Source organism: Daktulosphaira vitifoliae, unplaced genomic scaffold, assembly GCF_025091365.1.
Source record: "Daktulosphaira vitifoliae isolate Bord-2020 unplaced genomic scaffold, ASM2509136v1 Scaffold_1, whole genome shotgun sequence".
Classification (NCBI taxonomy): domain Eukaryota; kingdom Metazoa; phylum Arthropoda; class Insecta; order Hemiptera; family Phylloxeridae; genus Daktulosphaira; species Daktulosphaira vitifoliae.
This window is the reverse complement of record NW_026099572.1, coordinates 64247806-64272455: the sequence shown is the minus strand read 5'-3', so window position 1 is coordinate 64272455 and position 24650 is coordinate 64247806. Positions and strand designations below refer to the sequence as shown.

The window sequence follows — 24650 nt, the reverse complement described above, 5'->3', positions numbered from 1 at the left end:
CTATCTTAATAATATCTATCTTTATAATAAAATAGTACGGGTTGTGATTATTAGTCCTCGACTAATATACTAAAAGAAGGACTTCACACAAACTTTCTTACCATCCATCAAATATTCTTCAGATAAACCATCTATGAAAAAACTACTATAACGAAGTTGTACTCTTCAATGGTAAGTTATGCATACATACATATTAAAACTAATTGTTTTAATATTTAAAATTATAAAATTCTCATGTCAAAAGAAAAAACGTGTCACATTTTATTAGCTCATTAATACTTTAAAATGTTCAATCGAGATTCTACAATAGCATCCATCTAATATTACATTATATTATAACTTGAATTACTGCCAACAAAGTTGATGACAGGAAATATAAATATAAATATTAGTTACGATACATATTTATCGAACTAGGGGAGTTAATGCATAAATCACCTTGAGTCTTGATGCCATAGAACAACAAAATGTTAACAACGATTCCTTTTTATAAAAACATAAATAACTGTGGCGCCATTTTAATTTCAGTTTAGTGCTACATTTTTCCCACGTTTCTCTCGTTAAATTCACTAAACGTTATATCGGTAGAAATAACATTCATATTCGTTCGTGTGTTATCTAAGAAAACCTTTACTCATAACATTTTATTTTTAATTTTAACAAAAAATTTCTTTTTATTTCTAAAATATTTTATTAATTAGAACTCCTAAATAAATATCATATATAATATAGTATGTGTTTGCACAAGATTTAGCTTTATTAATCTGCTCATTTGTTGATAAAGCCAAAAGCTACATAATACCATAGTGTTAGTACACCTAAAATAACAAGGTTAAACAATTTTTATTAACTTAATCAAAATAGTGTTTAACAAGATAATAAGATAATAATTTTTGGGGTTGATAATAAAAGTTATTCACAATAAAAAGGCCATCTGAGTATTATTTTCCCATGTATAACGTAATTTTAATATTAACGAATTATATTTGCAATTATTTTTATTACTTCTAAAGTTAGTACATAAATTCGTAAATTACTCGAACCAATGTTTGTGAAAAGTTTTCGTAATCATTGTTTTATAAATTAAGTTAACATACCTAATTTATAGTTTTAAATTGAATTAATATAAGTGTAATAAATAGCAATTATCTACTTAAAACACTATCTGCCAATTAACATGTTTATTTTATAATGCTGTATTACAAGATAGTTATTTAATTTTATTTCTATATCTTATGGACGTTGTTTTACTAAAACATTTTGTCCAACTTGTTTGTAACTTTTCTTGTAAAGTTTTTTGTAGTACAAACGAAGTGCATTTAGGTGTTTCTAGTTTGTAATTACACTTTGTAGATTTGAGCTATAATAATATTTTTATTTTTGATGTGAACTAGTTCTTCAATTATATTTTATGTGAAATTAAAACTATCAAAAATATTTTATTCAGAAACTACAAAAAATGATTAGAAAATCGCGGATACACTAAATACATACTTTTTTTAGCGTTGATAAAGATAACATTGTTCTCGAAATACGTATACGATTTTTTAGTAATTTTTTATAGCTATTTTGTTAAATATTTTTAATATTATTTCAGTATAAAATAATGTTAGCTACAAGTAATCAATTTTTATTATGTAAGTATAACTTAATAAACAATTTTAATAATAGCAAAATAAGTTTTAACATTTAAGAATTTTATAGTAAATAGATGAAATATTTTATATTTTTATAAATATGTATAGTTTTGTAATTTTTAACTATTAGAACTACAGGTTTAAAAAAAAAAAAATTAGAGTACCTATATACTTATTCAAATTATTCATTTATAGTATTTTTATTATTATCAGATATATAAAACTAATTATTTTGTTTGATTTTAAAATAAACAAAAAACTAATTGAATATCTAGATTATATTTTTATAAGTTCTTTTTGTAGTGTTCATGTCATACTGTGTAATAAATGATTTTTAATTATGCAAATATATATGTACATTTTTTTATTTATAATATATTCCATATAACTTCCACTAGCGTCGGCTTACTTGCCTTTTTCAGTCATAGTACACCAAGTGAATAATGTGTCGTTTCCTTCCCAGAAGATTTAACAAATTTATTTGCAAGAATTAACTAAAAACTCTGCCTTTAGTAGAGGACAGAAGGTGTACAGTGCCGGTGTATACACCGCAATTCCCACAGACAATTATTCAGCTGCTACAGATTTTTCTACAAACCCGACAGAGACAGAATTTACCTCTCTCATAATTTATAAGTTTATATATTTTATTTATGTACGTAGATATCCTAGTTTTTAATTCCTGGCAAACTCTTAAAATTTATAGCATTGTTATACAAAAGTGGCCTGTTTTTCTTAAACATAATATTCGTGGTCTTTAGTCATTCATTATAAATGTTTTTCTATAATTTAAAACTTTTCTTCATTATCACATTTTTTCATCGTAGCTACTAACTAAAAAATAAATTTTTCATAGCTGACAAAGACAATTTATTTCGCTATAATACCAACTCATTTAAATTCTTAGGTTTATGTAAATCCATTTTTAATAATTTTCTCTTCTCTACTGAAATATCATATATTTATATACCGTCTAGTAAATTAATAATTTTTTAAGCTCATTATGATTATTTCTAGTAACAAACACGATAAAATAGATTACTAAATCTCATATTTCTTTACAATTAATTAAAACAGAAATTCATCTAATAAGAACAGTAGTTAAACTATTGTTAAAATATTCAAAGATACGAAATTTTATACCAAAATTGGGTTTTTGATAAGGTATTCCCAAATATATATATTTACATATTTATAGACACAATGTATTTATAAAACAGAGCGGTTCGTAGTGGACAAATGTTGCAAGACTGTTGTGATGTATGTAACATTGTTACATACATCTCGTAGTATATACATATTTTTAAAACTTAAAATAATTTTTAAACAGAGTTTTCTCAAATTTTTTCATATCAAATTTTTTGTTCGTAATAAGAACATAAAAATAATAAACTTTTTATTTTTTTTTTGTGTTTTTTTGGGCTCCGTAAGTATTATTTTATATTGAAACTATTGGGTATCTACATTTTTTTAGTATGATAGTTTATTTTTGAGCTATATATACATTTTTATTATATATTCCCATAAATTGCTATATATTCTGATAACACTAGTTATGCGCACAGTTAGAGCGCGCTGTTCTCCTAAATGAGTAATTAATTTATATTTAAAGTTACTAATGTGTATTTAATAACCTATAAACCAGAAATTTATATACGTTTGGCTACTTATAATTTTTTTTATAACATTTTCAATTTTGATTTTTTTTTGCATAAATTTAGGAGTTACTTAAATAAATACAAAAGATACAACACACTTTCAAATATAGATTTTCTGTGATTTCTAAATAATTAATTGGACGATTAAGCCAATAAGTACAACATTTAAATAGCATCGTAAAGCTATTCAAAGATACATAGTATGTAGAGTAGATAAACAGATTGCTAAAATTATAGAATTGATAAAACAATTTATCAAAAATTTTTTAAATTAATTTATTTATTATTTTAATGATTGATCGTGGAATATATCAAACTATTTTCTTATTGTATTTAAATTAAATTATTCAGTTTACATTTTACAAATGGTAAATTTTATTAAAAATACTGTAATCCGATGCAATATTTGACATACAATATCTATCTTTGGTAATAATATACTATGTCTATTATTAAAAAGTATATTTAAAACATTATATTGCTTAATTAATAGCTAAAACCCCCATTTTAATGACAATTATATTGTTCGTTTAAATTTAAGGTCAGTTGAACAACCCTTTACTTCGTCTTCGTTGTTAATTTATTAGTTCAGTTGATTATAAACTTTTTTTAATTCCCTCTTTAATTATTAAGTTATAAAATTAATACTATTTTTAATCCACAAAAATAATTTTATTTTAAACTATAACGATCGCAATAATTGTCTAAATAATTATTTTCCTTACATTTTGATATGATTTATTTTAATATTTTTTAGAATTTAACGTTGATTTCTCTTATTTACGTTTTTACTGAATTCATGTTATACAAATGCAGATTAGACAACTAAAATTACCTTATTTGATCCAAGAAATAATATAATGATATTCTAAGAATACTACCTTTAGAAGATTTCAAATTTATTTTATTTTTATTATATAGTTAATATTGTTTTGAAATTTTATGATTTTTAATTCAAATAAGTTTTACTTTTTAATACGTATAATTGTGATAGCAAGTATAGTATAGTAACATAAACATATTGTATTTTATAATATTTATTATAAATTGAGATTCGTTTAAAACTAAATTTTAAGAAAATGTAGCAATATACTTTCATGTAAAATTTGTTTCATTAATTTCAATTTTATTTCTTTGAAAAGCAAAACATTTTTAAATTAAACAATTTATTACGACATGTATATATGTGTAAAATCGAAGTACTTAAATCACAATTCAAGTTATTTGGAATCAATATAAATTCCATCGAAAATGATATAAATAATAAGTTTATTTATATCAAACATTAATAACATTTAGTAACATAAATATTTCTACTTATTTTCTGTAAAATATTTGTCCATGCAAGAGAAATTATAAATTGCTAAAATAAAAATAAACGATTTTATATTCAATTTAGTATTTTATGTCATTATTTTTTACTATCAAAAAATTATTGAAGTCATAGACATACTAATGATTTGAATATAAATTTATGATATTATGTAAGTTAACATACTTCGAAAAATCTAAGGTTTAAACAGAGATATAGATTGTATTATCATATAATTTAATTTCTAATTTAATATGTTGTTTATACTACAATAGTGTATATCTCAGAATTTGGAGAGTTTTTTTGTGAGAGCAAATCCTAAATAATTAAAAAAAAAAAAATTAACATTTTTATTACTTTAAAATTTAATTAAAAATTGTTTTAAACCATTATTAATCAAAACTGAAACCTGAACGAAATATCAATAAATTAAAAGACCATAAACCCTACCGAAACCGAAATTATTAAAATAATAAAAATTAAAATCCTACAGTTACTCTAAAAATAATTTCAGTTCTTAGCACTGTTTATAAGGCATATATACTAATACTTATGAAAACTTTAAATTATCAAAAACTGGTTTTCATTTTTTCATTTTAAAGGAATGGTGTTATCATTGCACAAATTATTTTTAACGCAACATTTTGCGGAACAATAAATAATGTGTAACACTTGGCACTAGAAGCATGTACTTAGAACTTAAATTATAAATAAATTATATGCATTACTATTATAAATGTGTAGAATTTAAGAAATTATTTGAAAAGCTATTTGGAAATAAAAATATTTCTTATTTTAATATTATTACATAATGCACAATTTATGAAGTTTATTAGTTAAGGTTATATTTTGATAGTATCCTCTATAAAATACTTAAAATGTGTGATATGGTAACGATATTTTAAATTAAATAATTTTTTTTTTAATATAAACACATATAATATTTATACGTGTAATTTGATGCACTCTCATATGTTTATATGTATCAATATATTAGTCAATGAATAAAAAAACTTTAAAATATATTTTCTTCTACATTTATTTCTAAATTTAAACAACCATTTGCAAGCAAAGTGGACTAACATTTTTTAGGGGAACTCAATTTTGAGTTTACATTCCCAGATTAATTAAATTTATAATTAAGAGTTAAAACATAATTTAAAGTAGTTTATATATCAAGGACAAATATATTCAATATTTGCCCTTTGAATACATTTTTTTTTATACTTTTTTTGTCATTTTAGTTTATATTTGCACTAAAGTTACTATAGTGTTTAATACCAAGATTAATAATGTTAAAGTAACAATGATAAAAACTTTTTTTATACTATAATCTATTAAAGTTCTATGTCATAAAAATATTTATATATTGTGTATACGAGATAATCCGTCAACTGAGATTAAAAGAACTGAATTTTACTATTAGGCTCATAACACAGATGACCTACACAGGTCAAATAATATAATGTCATTCTTGTAAGTGTTAAAAAATAATATTATACATGTTATGAATGCTAAATAAATCTATTTCAGTGAATTTTCAGTCAATATAATTTTGATTTACGAATTTTTACTTACAGTAATTAATTTTTATAGAAAAGTTGTGAATTTAATGTCAGAAATCTTATTCAGTTTTTAGATTTCAGTTCATTCATTCATTTTAAAAAGAATAAAGAGTTGTTCAAAAGTACAAGATAAATGCATGTATAATCTTTAACAAATAATTTTTCTGTTTTTAAATACTATTGAATAAAAACATCCTTAATGTTAAAAGGTTACGTTTTTTTTAATTCAGAGAATACTTTCAAAACAAAAGAATTTAGTATTTTAACCAAGGAATTCTCCCCAAGAAGTGATATATTTTTGTTAGTAAAAAATCTTTTAGTAAAATTAACATAATATAAGCATAAAAATGTTTTATGCCCGAAAATTTTATCTCCGAACTCGAACTAAATCAAACTATGAATTATTAGGCTGAACTGATAATTTTAACTATTAGAGAATATCTAACAAGGTTTCGTAAATATTGGTGATATTTAGGAGAAACTAAAAAGGAGCAATCAAAATTTGTAATTATTTTTCAACAAAATTTGTTTTATAATTTTAACACGATTTAAAATATTGTTTAAGAGTTCGTTGAATTTTCTTAATAATAACATTTTGTGAGAATAATTTTAAAGACTTAAGAATAATTGTCTTTATTTAAACTTATAAGTAAAATAAACAGGTAAAAATTATAGTACAACAGTCGATTAAAAACTTTTTAGTATAATAAAAAATAAATATTTGTATAAATCATAAAGATTTGTCGTTCTATACATTTTAGTATATCTAATTAATTTAAATGTCATTTGTAAACAAGTTTTATAATCTAGAATCCGAAAAATAGTCTTATGGTGTAAAACAATTTAGGTAAAAGATACCTAAATAATGTTGGTTTCCAAAAGTTAATTTGACATTACACATTATCTATGATAAAATGTTCAATATTTGACAGTACAATAAAACTACTACTTTGGGATATGTCTGCTATTGCTACAGTCAACAATTTCATGTTATCTGTGATAAAGGTATGACTTGGGACAATCGTGGCGAGAGGATATTTTGTTAAAATTAAAATGTTTGTCTTTTGGTTGCATTTAGTGTGTAGGAAACGTACCAAAACAGTTTTGTAATTGGAATGAAGGGAGTAGTAGGGAATTATGGGTCAGTTATGGTGGACGAGAGAGTGGACTCTAAATAGTGGCCCCCGGAGTAAAAACCAATCAACTGGGTAAAGTTCAAACACCTTTTGTATAGTATCTGCTGGGCCTAAAATACTAGAAATACTACACACATATATACATATATGTCATCAACCCATTATATATAGAGTAATCGCTTTATCAAAAACCACTCGTTTACTCTTAAAATCAATACAATATTGAAAAAAAATTAGATTTTTTTTTGATCAATTAATAACTTAAACTTTAATTTTTAGAATCATCCTTAAAGAGGTATCAACTTTAAATGACAACTTACATATTTCATTATATAATACAAATTGATCTCTTGTGGCTAATATTATTTAATATAGTTCTAATTTTAAATACATATATTCGATAATAACTTTTGACTAAGTATTTCAGAAGTTATTAATAATTTATAGTAATGTTGAGGTAAGGAGTGGGTGGTACTATATTTATCACTAGTTATTTTCCAACAATATTGTTTGCCTCGCTTAAGTATACAAATGAAAATTATTTCCAAAATACTGGTTCTATATGGTTATCGACTAGTCGTTTTCTTAATAAGATTATTTTATATTTTATAAACTAGTTAAATAAACTAACGTATGTTATTATTAAAAAAGAATTAGTAAATACTTCTTTAAGTTATAAAGGGTGATTTTTAAAAGTAATTATTAGCTGATAAATCATGAAATATATGTAACTAAAAAAAATCAATATTGTATATATATTTTTGTTTTAATAATTAGGTTTATTAAATTCGTTTATCATATGATTTTTATAATTTTATTCATCAAATGTATGAAATATACTATAATTTGTTAAATAAAATATCTTAAAAAAATTTAAAAAACGAATATTAAATACAATATTAATACATTAACAAGGACTACCAATGAAAATTTGGTGATTATAATTTCATATCTAATCTCAATGATATTCGTAAACTGAATATCGCGCAGCAGTATTGTTGCGTTTACCTAAAATTATTTTAAATTATCTCGCTAACAAACCTAACAATAAAGTTTAATATTGAATTAGATTATAATATATAATAAGCATTTTTTTTTTTTTTTTTTTAAATCGAAATTTATATTAAGGAATATTTATTCATAATAAAGTACATACAAAATTTAGCTAAGATAGTATATATACTGAGTGGCCCAGTATTCACTGACAACTTAAATAACTTTTAATCTAGTTAATATTTTTAATTGATTTTTTTTTTTTATTAAAAGTTATACGTTAGGTCTATAATTATATCTCAATAATTATGTTTTTACATTTAACTAAAAATATTAATTATTTTTAAATTTTAAATAAAATGAAAAAAAAATCCAAGCTATTTTATAGAGTAGATTTTAAGAAATATTTTTGTAAAAAAATATCTTATTAATATTTAGTAGCAAATTATCTGTATCATCTTAAAATTTGAATTTTCATGTGTTATTTTATGGTATTATACACTGAAATACATATTGGGACAAGGACAGGAGAAAAGTAAGATAATTAGTTTTATCTCTAAAGAGATAAAAGTACTTATTAAATAATAGGTATAGTTTGTGTTTTTATTTGACTAAAGCCGGTCATTGGAATGTTAATAATTTTCAAGGATAAGTCCATACTCATATCATACTTAGTGTGAAAAAATAGTGTTCACTTCTGTTCTTTTTTATATAACATAGCCAGCGTTTGATACCGTAGAATAAATACAGAAGAATTAAAATTTTTATGAAATTAAAAATGTTACAGAAAATTAACTACCAAATATTAATAATAATTGTTTTCATCAATTGATTTTTTAAAATCTATTCTAATAAATTACTATTATGAATGTCTTTTAAACATTTTTAAAATTAATTTTTTTTAAATTTAATTATAAAAATTATATTAATTAAATTATTATTATAACCCTCAGGTATATTATCTAAAAAAAAAAAAAGCAATAAAAATTAACTGGATCAAGAGTTATTAAAGTTGTCGATGAATGCTGGCCCACTCTGTATATATATATATACAATATTAGTAATACATAGGCTAATAAGTTAGCCAGTATTTTTCTTTTTGAATGTTTTATTGTTTTTCAATAAAAAACTCGTATAGTTTTTTTAATTTTATGTATAACTCGATTATTAAGTATTAGTATTATTAATAACACCATTTAATAACTTACCAATTCGTTATATTTATTATTATTTTGACTTTTTGATCATCTGATTTACCCATTTATGATCTTCAATCTAAAAATAAAAAAATGAATTCAAGTTATTAAAATATAAATAATAAGTTTAAAACAACCTTTCTTTAAACATATTACTAAATTTAAGAAAATCACATTATTAATTTAACCTTATTCAATTTGATTAAAATTTGCATATCCTCTCAAAAATTAAATATTATAAATATAATAATTTAAAAGAATTTAAGAAGAATTAATTAAAACATAAAAGAACTTTCAAAGTTACAGAATGACTTCCTTATCTTAACTACTTTATTGATCAAAAAATAAAAATAATATTAATATTTTTTTTATTAGTTTCTTTTAGTTCAATATTTTCTCAATGTATCAATCATAAAATAATTTTTATATTCATCTCTTATGCTTTAAATGCATTAATTTTTCAAGTGGTAATACGCATAATTAACTAGTTTATTTATTAGATGATGATTTAATCAAGAATATGAATTATCGATAAAAACATATGAACTACTATAACTGTACACTAATAACTGGAGTTGAAGTGTGAGTGCTGCTATTTTTATAATTAAACATTACCCGGCCATACTCTTCTTCTCACCTTGATATAAATATGTCAATAACTTCCGAAATACTGATCCAATAGTTGATCTCGTTTAGTCAATTTCTTAATTAGATAATTTTCTAATAAATAAGTTATTTATCGACTGTGTGTATTGTCATTAAAAAAATTAAAGTTTACACTCTTATAAGGTATTTTTATTTTTCGATTAATTAAGTCGTTCAAGATAAATGAATCACTCTTTATATTATTTGAGTACCTTAAAATAATTTAAAATGGAATGTGTTTAAATATATTGATGCTATTAAATTCTTTGAGTCTAGAAACTTTTTTTGTCATTTGTTAAAAAACTTTTAATAGTTTTCATTTTATGGAAAATATTTGCTGTAGTATCGTGACGGTAAAATACATTTTAATAATTTCATTCAATTTATTTTTTCTGACAAGTATAACTTGGCAATTAAATCACACAATTTCGCTATATCCTACGTAAATGTTGCTATTAGTTAACATGTTTTTGTTAAGCTGTCGTAATTAAATTAGAGTTATTTTTTTTACATATAATAGAACTCTACAAACACGAGAATATTTTTACACATAATAATATTTGTATTGCATCAACATTTTTCATAATTCTAACAAGATACATTGGTAATATTTTGAATAAAATTATTTGCTGAAAAAAATTCCACATCACTCTAACATTCATGTTTATTTTATTGTATACTAAACTGTGTTATTATAAGCTGTAAGGCAGTCTTGAACAACATTAAAATATAAAAAAAAAAAACAAATAAAATAAGTAATATAAAAGAATAAAGTAATCAATTAAATGTAAAGGGCTTAATTAAATGGGTTTTTTTTAAAGCTATTTAACAATATATTATAAAGGAAAGAAAGTGTCAAAGTTTTCATTTATTTTTATGCCGACGAACGCATAAATAAACTATTATACATAGTATTAAAGTACCTATAAATATTAAACATTTACTAAGATTGAATCTCGGGATAGGTGAGCCAAAGTCATCTAAGAACAGTATATTGATCTATATGTGAAATTTAATCAGATTTGGATGGTCCCTAGTATTGCTCTTCGTTTTGGAGGCGTATGTTGAGGAAGGGTAAAGATAGTAGGAGGTGTTTTAATGTGCCGAAATATCAGTTAAGTCTCAGCGAGCCATAAAAAGGGGCTAAATGAAAAATAACTTCATCCCTTCTATATCGCCACACTGTCCCTCGACTTTCTCGTTCTCCCTTGATAATCCAATTCAATCCGTTTGTCCGTCGTCATAAACATTTTTATATTTTATCACATAAGACTCGCGCTTTAAATGAAGCTAAGCACACTGTTCATATGGTCATTTTGAATCCCACACATGTACATTAAATTCAGCACAAATATAAATTAAGTTTTTTTTTTATTTTATCCGACTATCCACTCAACTCGTTTTTAAATCGGATTTATTGTCGTATTTGATATTATTGCAGCACGTTTTTACGGTTGCCGCTGTAAGATACATGATATTTGATTAAAGTGTCGTTAAACTTTTGGTGAGATAGATTTTGTGTCGTTAACAATCTATCTTAGAAAATAGAAAGAGGAGTTACAATAAAAATGTGTTGAAACAAATAACAAAAACGTGGCTTTCGGTGTAAAGAGGAGATCGCATTATTAAAACTGTCTAGAAAAAAATTAAATAAACGATAGAGACGTTTAACGAAGTCAAACGTTAACGAGCTAAAATATTAAGTTGATTATAATATGCTTACGGCATTGATAAAATGAGTATACTTTTTTTACTCGGACATTAAATTGAAAAGTTAATAAAGTTTGGAACATTGTAGGGTTTTATTATAATAATTTGCAAATCTTATGAGAAAAACCTTTCTAATATTTTTAAATATTTTGGTAAAAAAATTATTCTTTGTAATTTATTTTATTGAAAAATTCAATAATAAAAAAGAATTGTTTTATTAATTCTAATCGGAAATGTTTTTTTTTAAATTTGTATTGTGCATATTATTTTTCATATAAATAATTCAGGCGCCCTTCTTGTTTTCATAATATAATTAATTTGACATAATCAAAAAGCACAGCTACTGTTATATTTTAGTGTACATAACTATGGATACACGGGGGAATAATAATAAGAGTGAGTTCTCTAATTTAGAAAATCCAGCCCACATATACGTTATCCCCAGTGAAAAGTATCGTGCAACACACGAGAACAGAAAGTTTCTTACGATACATTTCCTAAAATCCAAAGAAATCCGTGCCATATCTCTACAATCATTATTCAGGAATAAGGAGGAAAAAATAATATTCATTCCCCTGGGAAAGTGAAACGCTACTAGCGCGTACAACATATTTATGATGGTGCAGCGGAACTCATCCCGAGGGTAATCAAATTTAACATATTATTATTTTTTCTGCACTATTGCTCTTAAGGGTTTCATAAAGTCAGTAAAAAAAAGTATCAAATATGGGTCCTGTACTACCGCCTTGTATCGTTTTTGGTAAATGGCATACGGTGTATTAACTGTACATCATAACATTTCATAGCAGCCACTTGTTATTTCATTTGAATTATGCTCAAGATACATATAATATTTTGCAAATTGAAAAGAAACACAGTTTTTATTTGTCAAGCTAATATTGAAAATTAATGTAAAATTAATTTATCAATGTAATAAGTTGATTTTTACTCTTTACTCAAAATTTGTTTATTGTTTTCAGTTTTTAATCAGTACCTATTATTAAAATAAAAATAAAAGAATACTCAATAGTACGTACAATTATTTTTTAGTGTAGGGAAAAATTGATTTAGCCCTTTATATATTGTCATGCTAACACCTTTGGATCTTATAATGAATCTTTTTTAGAAGAATGATATTAGCTGTATTTCAAATAATTAAAAATAGCGCAATGGATCGATTAAGAATAGTTTGCACGATGGCATTAATTAAAAATTGTTAGTATTGCATTTCTGTTTTGTAAGACAGCATAACCGTTAAACATATTTGTTAAATCACTAGTACTTTTTCTTGGTTCAATTGTAAACGAACACAAGGTAACTGTTTGAGATGAATTCTTGTTTATTCTCTGTTTGATAAATAGTCAAGTCGAATATTCAAAAAGTATATTTGAAGTGTACATTATCGTAATACTCTCTGGGTTTTGATGTTTTATAAATCAAATTTCCATCTAGTGTCAGTAAAATTAATGGAGATAGTACACCTTGTGACAAAATATGCCCAAAAACATTTTTTTTTTATAATAAATGAGAAAAATTTACTTTACAGACACAAAATACAGAGTGATTGTTTAACTATAATATGTCATAGTTAATCAATTATCTTGTATAATTTTTCATTATTTAAAACAATATGTAATTGAACCAAATTATTTGCTAATTATAATATTTTCAATTCAATATATTGTGAATTATTATTTGAGTGATCTATAAAATCAAAATTTTCAATGTAATAAACTCAAAAATCCATATGATTTATTATTGGTTGAATAGTAAGAAATTCATGGTTCTTTATTTAGTAACATAGGTTGTAATAATATTTTGTTATATATCAAAGAGTGCTTTATGAGAGTTGTATTGTAAAAATTTATAGGAAAGATAATTAGAATTCCTAGCAATGTTGATTTCTTAATTATTACAAAAAAGAGATTATTGAGTACTAAAGAAGAATTTGGTGTATAATCTTTTAGCACTCCAGGGGATCATTCCGCATTTAAAAAGAATAATGGCATATTCGAGTTAATGATAACAATACTATATAGATTTTAAAGAAATATATACAATAATACGTTTTTACAGCTTAATTTGTATAGATATTTATTAAACAAGAAATAAAACATCCAATTAGTTGTTTTATTACAACTATTTTTTGTGATATTATGTATTTCAAATATGTATCTATAAATTTTTTGAAGACATTATTAATATAAAGGTACACATTGTTTAAATTTTAAATAAATACATTTTTTGTCAAACGTCTATGTTCTAAAGCATACTTCATAAAAATTTCTAAGATGACTGTAATATTTTGAATTGATATTAAGAAATATTTCGAAATTTGTATAAATCTAAAAATAGCTGTTGATAAATATTTATACTTAAATATTATGAATTTAATGATTTAAATACATAGAATTACTAATACGTATTTCTTTTGTTTTTCATATAAAAAGTTTTAACTGTAATATTTCTATTTATAATCAACTAATCTAACATAATGTTAAACATAAAAATTAAAACCAATTCCAGAGAAATCAAACAGATGCTTATGAAAAAAAGTATTTGAATTTCGTAATGTAAATTAGAGTTGGCTGTTCATTACTAGGTGATTAGTTAAAGTAGTCTCCATTTTTGAGTTCTTTGAATATATAACAATATTATCAATCGTTCAAATATAATTCTTTTTTAAAAGGGAATAAATTCGTATATTTTATCGTAAACTTGATAATTTGGAACCTTTTGTATTATAATTGGCTTACATTTTTTATTCAATAGGAATGACGGACTGTTTCAAATAAGTAACTCTTAAAAACGTTTTATCTAACAGATTCTAGTATAATTGTTATAATATTATCTTACTGCTAACATACCAAAATGGGTTAACGCAATGAATAGAGATAAACATATACATGTGAACAGAACTACCAAAACAAAAATATTTCCCTTTTTTGATAGTCTATAGTATAGTACATTCAAAGCCGTTACCAGACTCAATTTCTGTTTGTCCCCATGACTTACTTTAGTAAAAATTAAAAAAAAAGCCAATTTTTTATATTTAATCTTTATTGCTTTTTTCTATGTTGGCGTGGCAAATTATTCTTACGGCAATATTTATAGTATATACCAGTAGCGGATATAAAGAGGAGGTACTAAAATCCTTAAACTTTTTAACATTAATATATATTATATAATATACAAAATCCCAGAATTTTCTTTATATATTTCAAGTAAAACAATTTTTATTTTAGATAATTTTTTTATCTATTTACTATAATATAGAACTTAAGTTTTTAAAATTTAAAAATTATAATTTACTTGTATTTTATAAACTATTGCTACTATAGCTTTAAAGTTTACTAATGGAGAATAGAGAGAAACAACTCCTTATATGGAAATATTAGCAATGATCTGTTAAAGGGTATCTTATAGTAGCCGACTACTCAGGATAAAGCTGAAACAAAATTAATTATTTATCTCTTTGGAAACCACCGCTGCAGTAAATTGAAATGTTTATACGTAGCAGATTATATTTAATTTATGTTAAGGGTATTCTAAACATATTTTTTTAATTAACACTGAGTCATTTTATTATTTTATGATATTTAAATAATCTAAAGAATAGATAAGGTTGATTATTGTATTTTATAATATATAAAGCCTGCGTGTTTCTCTGTGTAAATACAAAAACACACAAGGTGTTACTTAAATAAAAATATTGTTTTTCCGAATTTTTGTCATTTTATTTAATAAATAAACTTTTTTAACAAACAAAGTATACTTTCTGATTACTTACTTATTTATTTATAAGTTATGTTCTAAGCACATGTCTCTAGTAGAAAATAGTCGCAAGATATGAAAATTGTGCCAAGTGTTACACTTTATTTATTGTTCGTGCAAAATGCTGCATTAAAAATAATTTGTGTAATAAAATACTATTCCTCTAAAATGAATATATCTTAAACCAGTTTTTTGAAAATTTACAGTTTTCATAAATATTTTATTTTTACTTTAGTGCCTCTTAGGGAAGCGTATAATGTGTTATGCGATAAGAGAAATCCAATGAGGTTGAAAGGTAAGACTGTAGTGAGGCCAGCTATGTATTGTTCAGAGTGTTGGGCAATTGACAAAAGAATTGAGCAGTGAATGAGTGTACCAGAAATGAGAATACTTAAATGGATGAGTGGAGTGACTAGGAACAAACATATAGGACTGCGTATAAGTGTAGCCTAGATAAGACGAGAGAAAATAGTTTTAGATGGCTTAGTTATGTTATGAGGAGGCAAAAATTGGAAGCTGTGTGAACAGTTATGGAAATGAATGTTGATGAAAGAATAGGTCTCCCTCTTCTTCAAAAAATACATGGAGAGATGTTATTGAATGCGATATGAGGACGTATGTGTGCAAAGATGATGTAGGAAATCGTGTCAAGTGGAAGTTTAGGATAAAATGACCGACCCCAAGTAGTTGGAATAGAGACGAGGAAAAAGAAGAAAAAGATTTAATTTTTATTTATTATGGTGGAGCGCTATAGCATGATATGTTATTAGGTCTATAAAAACTCGTGCCAAATTCAATTTTTTTAAGTCTGACTACTTTTTAGTCCAATATTGTTGAGATTCCTTAAGGTATTATCCACGTTTGGACAGCCCAAATTAACTCTAACTGCCCATCTTAATATAATTAGACCAGTCGGGGGGTGATAAAAAGCACTCGTTGCTACTTCTGTGTGGACATCTATAATGATAATTATACAGGTGATCCGAATTTAGTAAGGCACATATTTTCTCAGAAACTATTAAGAATTTTAACTTTTTGTTAAGAAAAAATTTTAAGTACAAAAAATTTTTATTTAGTTAAATAGTGTCGTTCTTACAAATTTTTTATCCAACAAGACGGAAGGGTATAACTCAACTGATGTATATGCATTCCACTTGCGTTCAATACTCAATGTTTTTGTATTTATAAAACTTAAACGGATGAATTAAAAAAAAATTGTAAGAACAAAACTGTTTTGAATTTTTTTTTCTATCAAATTATCAAAATAAAAATTGGGGTTTCCATTTAAAAAAATTGAATTTTAGGTTTTTAATCCTAAAAATATGGTAAAAAAAATTTATCTATTAATACATTACTATAGATTTTTTTAATATATAATATATATATATATATACATTAATATTTTTTTTTTGTTACAAAAATTAGAAATTCTCAATAGTATCTGAGAAAATGAATGCCTTATCAAATCTAGATCACGTATACATATTTATATTTTTAGCCTTTATTTTATATAATTTTTTCAAGTAATCACAAAGTTATTATTTTAAATGATCATAACTTTTTGAAAGTCTAGTGTTCCTCAATAGTTATACATTGTATGAGATGAATGCCTTCGAGAACATCCTATACGTGTATATTAAGGCTTTTGAAATTTGACATATTTTTGCTGAATAAAGATGATCAAATTACATTTAAGCTACTTGAAACATAAAGAGGACTGAGTACAAAAAAGTTATTTAATACAAATTTATTATATTTGAAGATAACATAATATTTTTTCAAAATCCTTTAGCTTTAATTTTAGTCTTATCAATCTACAGCGCTAGTAAAATGTTTACAAGTATTGTTAAGATACATAAAATATTTGTTCACAAAAGTTAAGAAATGAAAACTGTGAAATATTTAATTGCACCAAGTTTAACTACTGCCCCAACTTGACCCATTTTACTGAACTCTAAGTATAAATTTAAAATAAGTATAAAAATTAATATATCTATTTTACATTATGATTAATTTAGTATTAATATATTTTTAGTAGTGGAAAAGACGCGCTTATGTAGACGTGTTTATTTTATGTGAACTGAACACGAACACATTCAAATTTAAAAAACGAACGTACACTTAGTTATTTTTTGTATAAAACTGAATTTTTGTTTTCTTCATAATAAAATTATGTTTTAATAAAAATTGCTTGGATTTACTACAATTTGAGTTTTAAATAAAAATATGTTTAGAATTTTAAATCAATTATTTTATTGACTAATTTTTAAACGTCATAAAATCGTAATAAGATAGTTATTACGACCACAAACATTAAATAAATTGTATAATATATTATTTTATAGAATTTTATTAATTTTTGATTAAAGTTTCAATATGATGAACTTGAATTTGAACTAATTTATTTTTTATAAAGAATTTCTTTATAACTATATATTTATGTTTAAGGAATTATAGTTAAAATTTGAGAGACTATTTCTGTTTGTTACAATAATTTAAATTAAAATCTAATAAAAACAAAAGTTATTGAAATTGAAAGGGCAATAATATGTAAAAATATGATATTTATCATAGTAACAGATTAAACTAGGAATTTGAAAAATAAATTTGTAAGATGTTTTCGATATGTTAACACTGACTATCATATAAGAGAGTTAACTCCGGTTTATAAGAAAACATCTCCTATATTCAAAATAGAATGACTACATTAAAACTCGTGTATCATTTGGTTCATTTTATGACTTGGTTATATAACGGGTAGCACAAGAAATCCTGATTTACATCGACCATGCATAACTCTAATCCTTAATGATTTATAACAGCTTAGGACTGCTAATATGCGTTAAATAACTTCCGACTTCAATTTATAAATTAATATATTAATGCTAACTCATTGTTAAAAATTTTTGACAAACAAAGCAGATGAGGTTGATTTGTTCAATCAAATTTCATTTCATTTAAATTATTTTTTATCACCCTGTGGTGTTTTCATAGTAATAAAACATATTGTTTATTAACATTTAAAATCCATATTATATTTTTTTGATCTCATCAGTTTATAACCATCTAAATTAAATAACAAATAACATAATATTTTGAAATTTATAAGACGATGAATTTCATTAAAATACCTATAACTGTTTGTGAACTTTTCGTTTTAAACTTTTTTTTGTCAAATAATCCTTATGTCATTATTGAAGACATGTATCCAATTTGTACAAGATGAAAACTTTCATATTAGAAAATAAAAAAACTTAACAGCTATTTTAAAGGAATTCGATTGATGTGAAGAAAAGCCGTAAATTTTTTATCTAAAGGGAATTCGTACTTTCGTACAATAACACATGAAAGAGATCTTATTAGAAGTCTGTGGGTTAAAGCAAGAGAAGCAATCAATGCTTCATTTTACATTATTTATTCTTGTAGTTGTTGCCATTAATATATAATATGAACAAATTTAACTGACAATACTTATTACTTTTAATAATAATTTTTGATAACATTTCGCTATAATCTTTTTAAAATAAAATATGCATTATTATACTGTTAAAAACATAATTTTTAATAATTTTTTATTTTTTCAACTTTTTGAAATAGCCGTTTTTTAGAGATTTTCTTATAAACAAATTTGATGGGTCAATATTAATTTTAGATCGAGTACTTATTGAATTACAAGTAATTAATATATTGAGTAGGTTATAGTGTGAGAGGAGTATGCACTATAAATATACACCTGTACCAGTTGTACCCATCCTCCCTACATACCCAATACATGTAATAAAATGATTGTAACTCAATAAGTACTTGTTCTAAAATTTTTAAAAGGTAATCCATTAAAATGCCAATATCAACTAGAGCATCTAACTATTACTTGTCATATTTGTACATCGAAACATCCACTATGTTTTATAGCATATACTTACAGTGTCATAAAACAAATACTCAGATTTTGAAAGACTATAAAATGAAAAGTATTGGACTTATGGACTTAATTTCTTTTTTATTCGAAACAATGGTTAAACCGTTTTATTCGTTATTTATTAAATTTCGCATGATTGTGACTAGAACCATAAGAAGCACATTTAAAGAGATATGACATTAACTTTGAAAAATTCAGGTATTTTCCTATTTCATGACGTACAGATAGTATTTAAATTTGCCGCTTTAAAGTAATGCCTAACGACAGTTTCAGGACGGCCCACTTAATTACGGTCGTGTTATTTATATATATAAGAGATAGTGTTTAAATATTTTTTCCTTCAGATAACCCCACTGATTAAAATCAGATGTGCACGTGGATTATCTATATCATTCCTAAAAAAGATCATTCGTGCTTGGGTACGTTTCCTTAATATTTGAGAAGCCACGTTATTTACCTATGTGAATCATTTCACCTTAAAACGGTATGTTGTAACAGTTACGATGAATCCTTTCCCAACACATTTATTCTTGCCTTAGCTGACCAACGAATTTCTAAAACCCCCGACGTTTGTTTTGCCACAACTGCATATTCGAATTAATTTTCATTAAATTCTCAATTTAAGTCAGAAATTGAAACTATTCAATTTGTTTGCGGTTTTGGTTTTAAAAATGATCACTTTTGGTATCGTTTTTGGGTTTATATATATTTGAAGTTTTGGATATAAAAACTAGAAAACGGGTTTAGTCCCTGATAAAAAAAAAAAAAATTAAAATGTAAATCAAATAAATTTAAATGGGTATATCGAGTTAACAATTTAAAACTCTCATCATTTTAAGTAATATTGAATTCTTGATAATATTGTTCTGGAAATAATTCTAAATAGTTCATAGTTGAGTCTAAAATATTACAGTAATTTGCCCATAACTTTAAAAATAATTTGTTAATGAATGCAATTAATTTTTTTTTTAAGTTACGTTCATATATTTGTTCTAAAATTATAGTTAGACAAATTAATTTAGATACTCATTATCCTTTATCTCTATTTAAAAAAAAAACAATAATAATAATTAACTCAATTGGGATTCAATATTAATATCAAATTGATAAGACATGTAGTGTGTTGTTTAGTACTCAGATTAACGGATTAAATATAGTTTTTGATATAGTTGAAGTTATAGATTCTTTGTTCCTTTTATGTACCAGTAAATATTTTAAATTCTATACCGCAATTTAGTGCAAAAATGCCACACTAAAGTGTATTATTTTTATATTAAATTAATGTTTAACACAAATTATTATGTGTCATGCCTAGTAATTGCATTGAGGAACCAAATTTCAGGTATACGACTCTCAATGAGACAATATAAAAATTAATTACATTGAAAAACTTTATTTGTATATTATACAATAAACTACTAATTTCTGAAATAAGCTGAACTGTTTTTCCAAATAAGCCAAATAAGTTTTCCAAAAACTTTAATTCTTATTGAAGTTGTCCATTTTATTACATTTCTATGTTAGTTTTTCTTTCATTAGTTCTCTATTATTATATAATTTATATGACCTTTTTAACTTGTCATGAAATTAAAAAAAATTCAATTATTAATAACCAAAGTTTAATAATTTTGTCAAAGAGACACAAAATGCCAACCAAAAATAACATTTTTTTTTTGCTATAAATTTAATGTGTGAACCAATTTTGTACAAAACTTAACACAATATAAATGTGGTCGATCGATATATACAGTAAGATATTTTTGTTATTTTACCCTCACTAACTCTTTAAATTTTACCTTGGTTAACATAAAAGTCTGACAGGTGACACTAAAAACTATGATTAGGGATGTTTCAATATGATTGAGCAAAAAGTTAAACAATAGTTTTTGTTTCACTACAATAGTGTATACGATATTTTAGGTATTATAAAAGGTAATGAACTATGACGAACTTTTTAAAATAAAATTATACATTTACAACAACATTTTAGACTTAAAAGTTTTTTAAGCTCTATATGACAAATATTGAGAAATTTAATTTTTAAAAATTAATATACATAAAAGAATATATTTTATTAAAAAGAATTCCGTTTATTTAAAAAATAATAATAATAACAAAATAACATATTCAATCGAAAAATATCGCATTAACAAAGAAATATTTATTCAGACTTTTCTTTTTTTCATTATTAAGGCTATTCAAATTAATACTTCCTTTTTTTTATAATAATATTAGATTAAACAAAAAATATGCATGTTTTAACAGCAATTTAGAATAAATATATATATTAACAAATATAATGCTTCGAAATCTTTTACAATACACGTTATTTTATCAAAGAAAAATATGGTGACACTATTTGTTATCTTGACTAAAAGTCATGGTAAATTTAATTTTTCATAAAATTTTATTATATTATACCATTTAAAATGCATTAATTACTTCTAAATAAAAATACACTTTAGAAATATTTATAAAAATTCATGTTTTTACTACAGATGTTGATAAGAATTTGGAATATTTTCAAAAATATTTTTCTATGTGGTGTATGAATAATTTGTTTGAAATAAAACAACTAAAAGAGAGTACACAGAAAGAGTAATAGTAAAAATATTAGGAAATCCAAGAATATAAAGGAGAGGTTCAATTTAGTAGTATAATGGGGTCGAGAGAAACGAGATGGTTCGCAAAACTAGGGTATAACACACCATATTGCACTATGTGTTGTGAATACAAGACGGTCGACTGACTATGTGTTAGGAAAATGCGACGTTAATGCGGCACTTTCTCTTTTCATCCCTAGTCGCCTCGTATACTACCACAGCCTAGATGTTACTGACTCTGCATAACTATCAAGTTCCATTACTTCAATCTCTTAGACAATTTATAATACGACGATCTTTCAGATATGTCAATGCATCCATTATGCTATTTTTTATTTTATTTACAATTTTTTTAAAACCTATTAATATTTGTACTGAACAAATAATTATAACTGAAAGAGTTGCACTTGAATAAATACAAATTATTTACTGAAAACAAAATATTAATAGGTGTTGGATGAAATTATACATAATTTTCAGAACATTAAGTTATTTCTCAACATTGTTTAATAGATAAAAAAAAATTAAACGTTTATATTTTTGGCGCTCTGTTATAGAACTGAGGCGATTTTATTTAAAACAATTACTAATATTTTTAATTTAAATATCAGAAAGCTTGGTTGAAAGCAAAAGTGTCCATGAAGTATCTATAATCTGTTAAAAATTCATTTTGGATCGAAATAGGTAATGAAAGTCTAATGATCAAATCCGATCTATTGAATTCTTGTGTGATATAAAAAACTAAAAGAGATTTTCTTTTTCCAACACGACTTTTGGAAATCTTATAAGAGATAATATTTTTCCACGTAAAATATATGTGTTTGAGATGACACATCAGCATAGTATAACACATTGTTGTTTCGGATAAAATTAAAGATAATTATGAATTAAAATCTCATTAAATACATGACTTATAAATTTTCATTTAAAAATATTATGACTACTGTATATTAATATCTTATATAGAATTTGACACCAAGCATTAGTTTTACGCGTTATCAACTTGTTTGTTCATCAGTCTTAATATCAACTTCAAAAGAGTAAAATTGATGTTATATAGCCATTTTTTATTTTCATTGAAATGGTATTTATTTTATTTAACTGATATAAAAATTAGTTTATTTACAATTTGCTAATTGTAAACTAAAGGAACAACTTATAGTTTGACAATAATAACAAATTTATATAAATATTCATGTAAAAAGAAAAACATATTAATTTTAATGTGCTGTGTAGTATGTGAATGAGCTGAGAATTAGTAGTAGACGTTTAAGTTCTGACCTTAATTCCATTGTTTCAGTGATGCCGTGTTCATTTGATTACAGTTCATTAAATATATCCATTTAATTCATCATGCAATTCATATAGTTACTTTTAATTTATATTAGAAGAGAAAATGTGTTGTTCATAAAAAACATAACCAATCACCCATTATTACTCCTTATCACTCCTCCGATCCATGACAACACCTCACCAGCGCCGCCACCACAAAACGAACTGAAAAGTCCCATCCGATATTGTGCACACGTTATATATTTATAATACTTAGGTTACCTTATCTATATATACCATTACAAAATGATACTTAAACAGGTATTATACAATGTGATTTATTTATTAATTATACTACTCCTTATTTTTTCATTAAACATTTTAAAAAGTTAAATAGAAAACTGTAATTATATTTTAATATTAAATAGAAAATGATTTAAATAAAATTTTAAATTCTAACCAGCTTTATAATATTATTTTTTTGAGATATAAATATTTTTATATTTAGAAAAGTTGAAGAGCCGGGTAGTGTTTAGTAACGCTCTATTATCATACCGCACAGATAAGCATATTTTAGGTATGCACCTCTTTCGTCTATATCTAAAAATTATGTTAACAATTACATCGACGTGTTTTTTTATAGTGATGTTAATAATTTTCGAATATCAATCGGCACTGTTTACCAGGTCAGTCCTCATTACATTGGTCCCAACTGTACTGAGTTTTTCTTTATATTTTTTTTAATTTTACTGTACTTGCACGATTTTAACAATGAACACGATTTTAGAAGTTATAACTATGTTTTTTGTTGTAAGTTTAATAGTTAAACTATATATTACTAATAAGTTATGGTTAATTAATATGTCACATATTATAGATATGTTTTATTTTAAATATTTTAACAGTATGTCGTCAAAATATTCAAAAATAGGATCGATATATCGACTCCATTCTGAATTTCAACAATTTCTAAAATTAAGTATTTGGGACTACTACGTCTTATATTTGCATGAGCTATAATTTTCTGCATAACATGTTACAACTTATCCGATATTCTGGTAAATTGTAACAAAAAATATCTTACGACATGAATGTTTTTTTGTAATTATTTGATAATTATTATGAGCCTGCAGTATTATAAAGGTTGATTAATTATCGTCGATCTCAATAATTCTTCTAAAATAATAATAATTTTTAAATTTATTTTTCGATTTTTAAATGTAGACTAAA

General features: G+C 23.9%; 1 protein-coding gene across 3 annotated transcripts in view; it reads right to left on the bottom strand.

The window, feature by feature from the left end:
- LOC126896595 (leucine-rich repeat-containing protein 24-like) overlaps positions 1–24650 on the bottom strand; it is an 81740-nt gene that overhangs the window by 37504 nt on the left and 19586 nt on the right. For 2 of the 3 annotated variants that reach the window (XM_050669525.1, XM_050669527.1), the window contains exon 2: positions 9510–9576. The gene's annotated coding sequence lies outside the window, so the exon portion shown is untranslated. Of the gene's footprint in view, positions 1–9509; positions 9577–23429; positions 23580–24650 lie in introns of those variants that run through there. The other variant, XM_050669526.1, reaches the window with a different exon arrangement.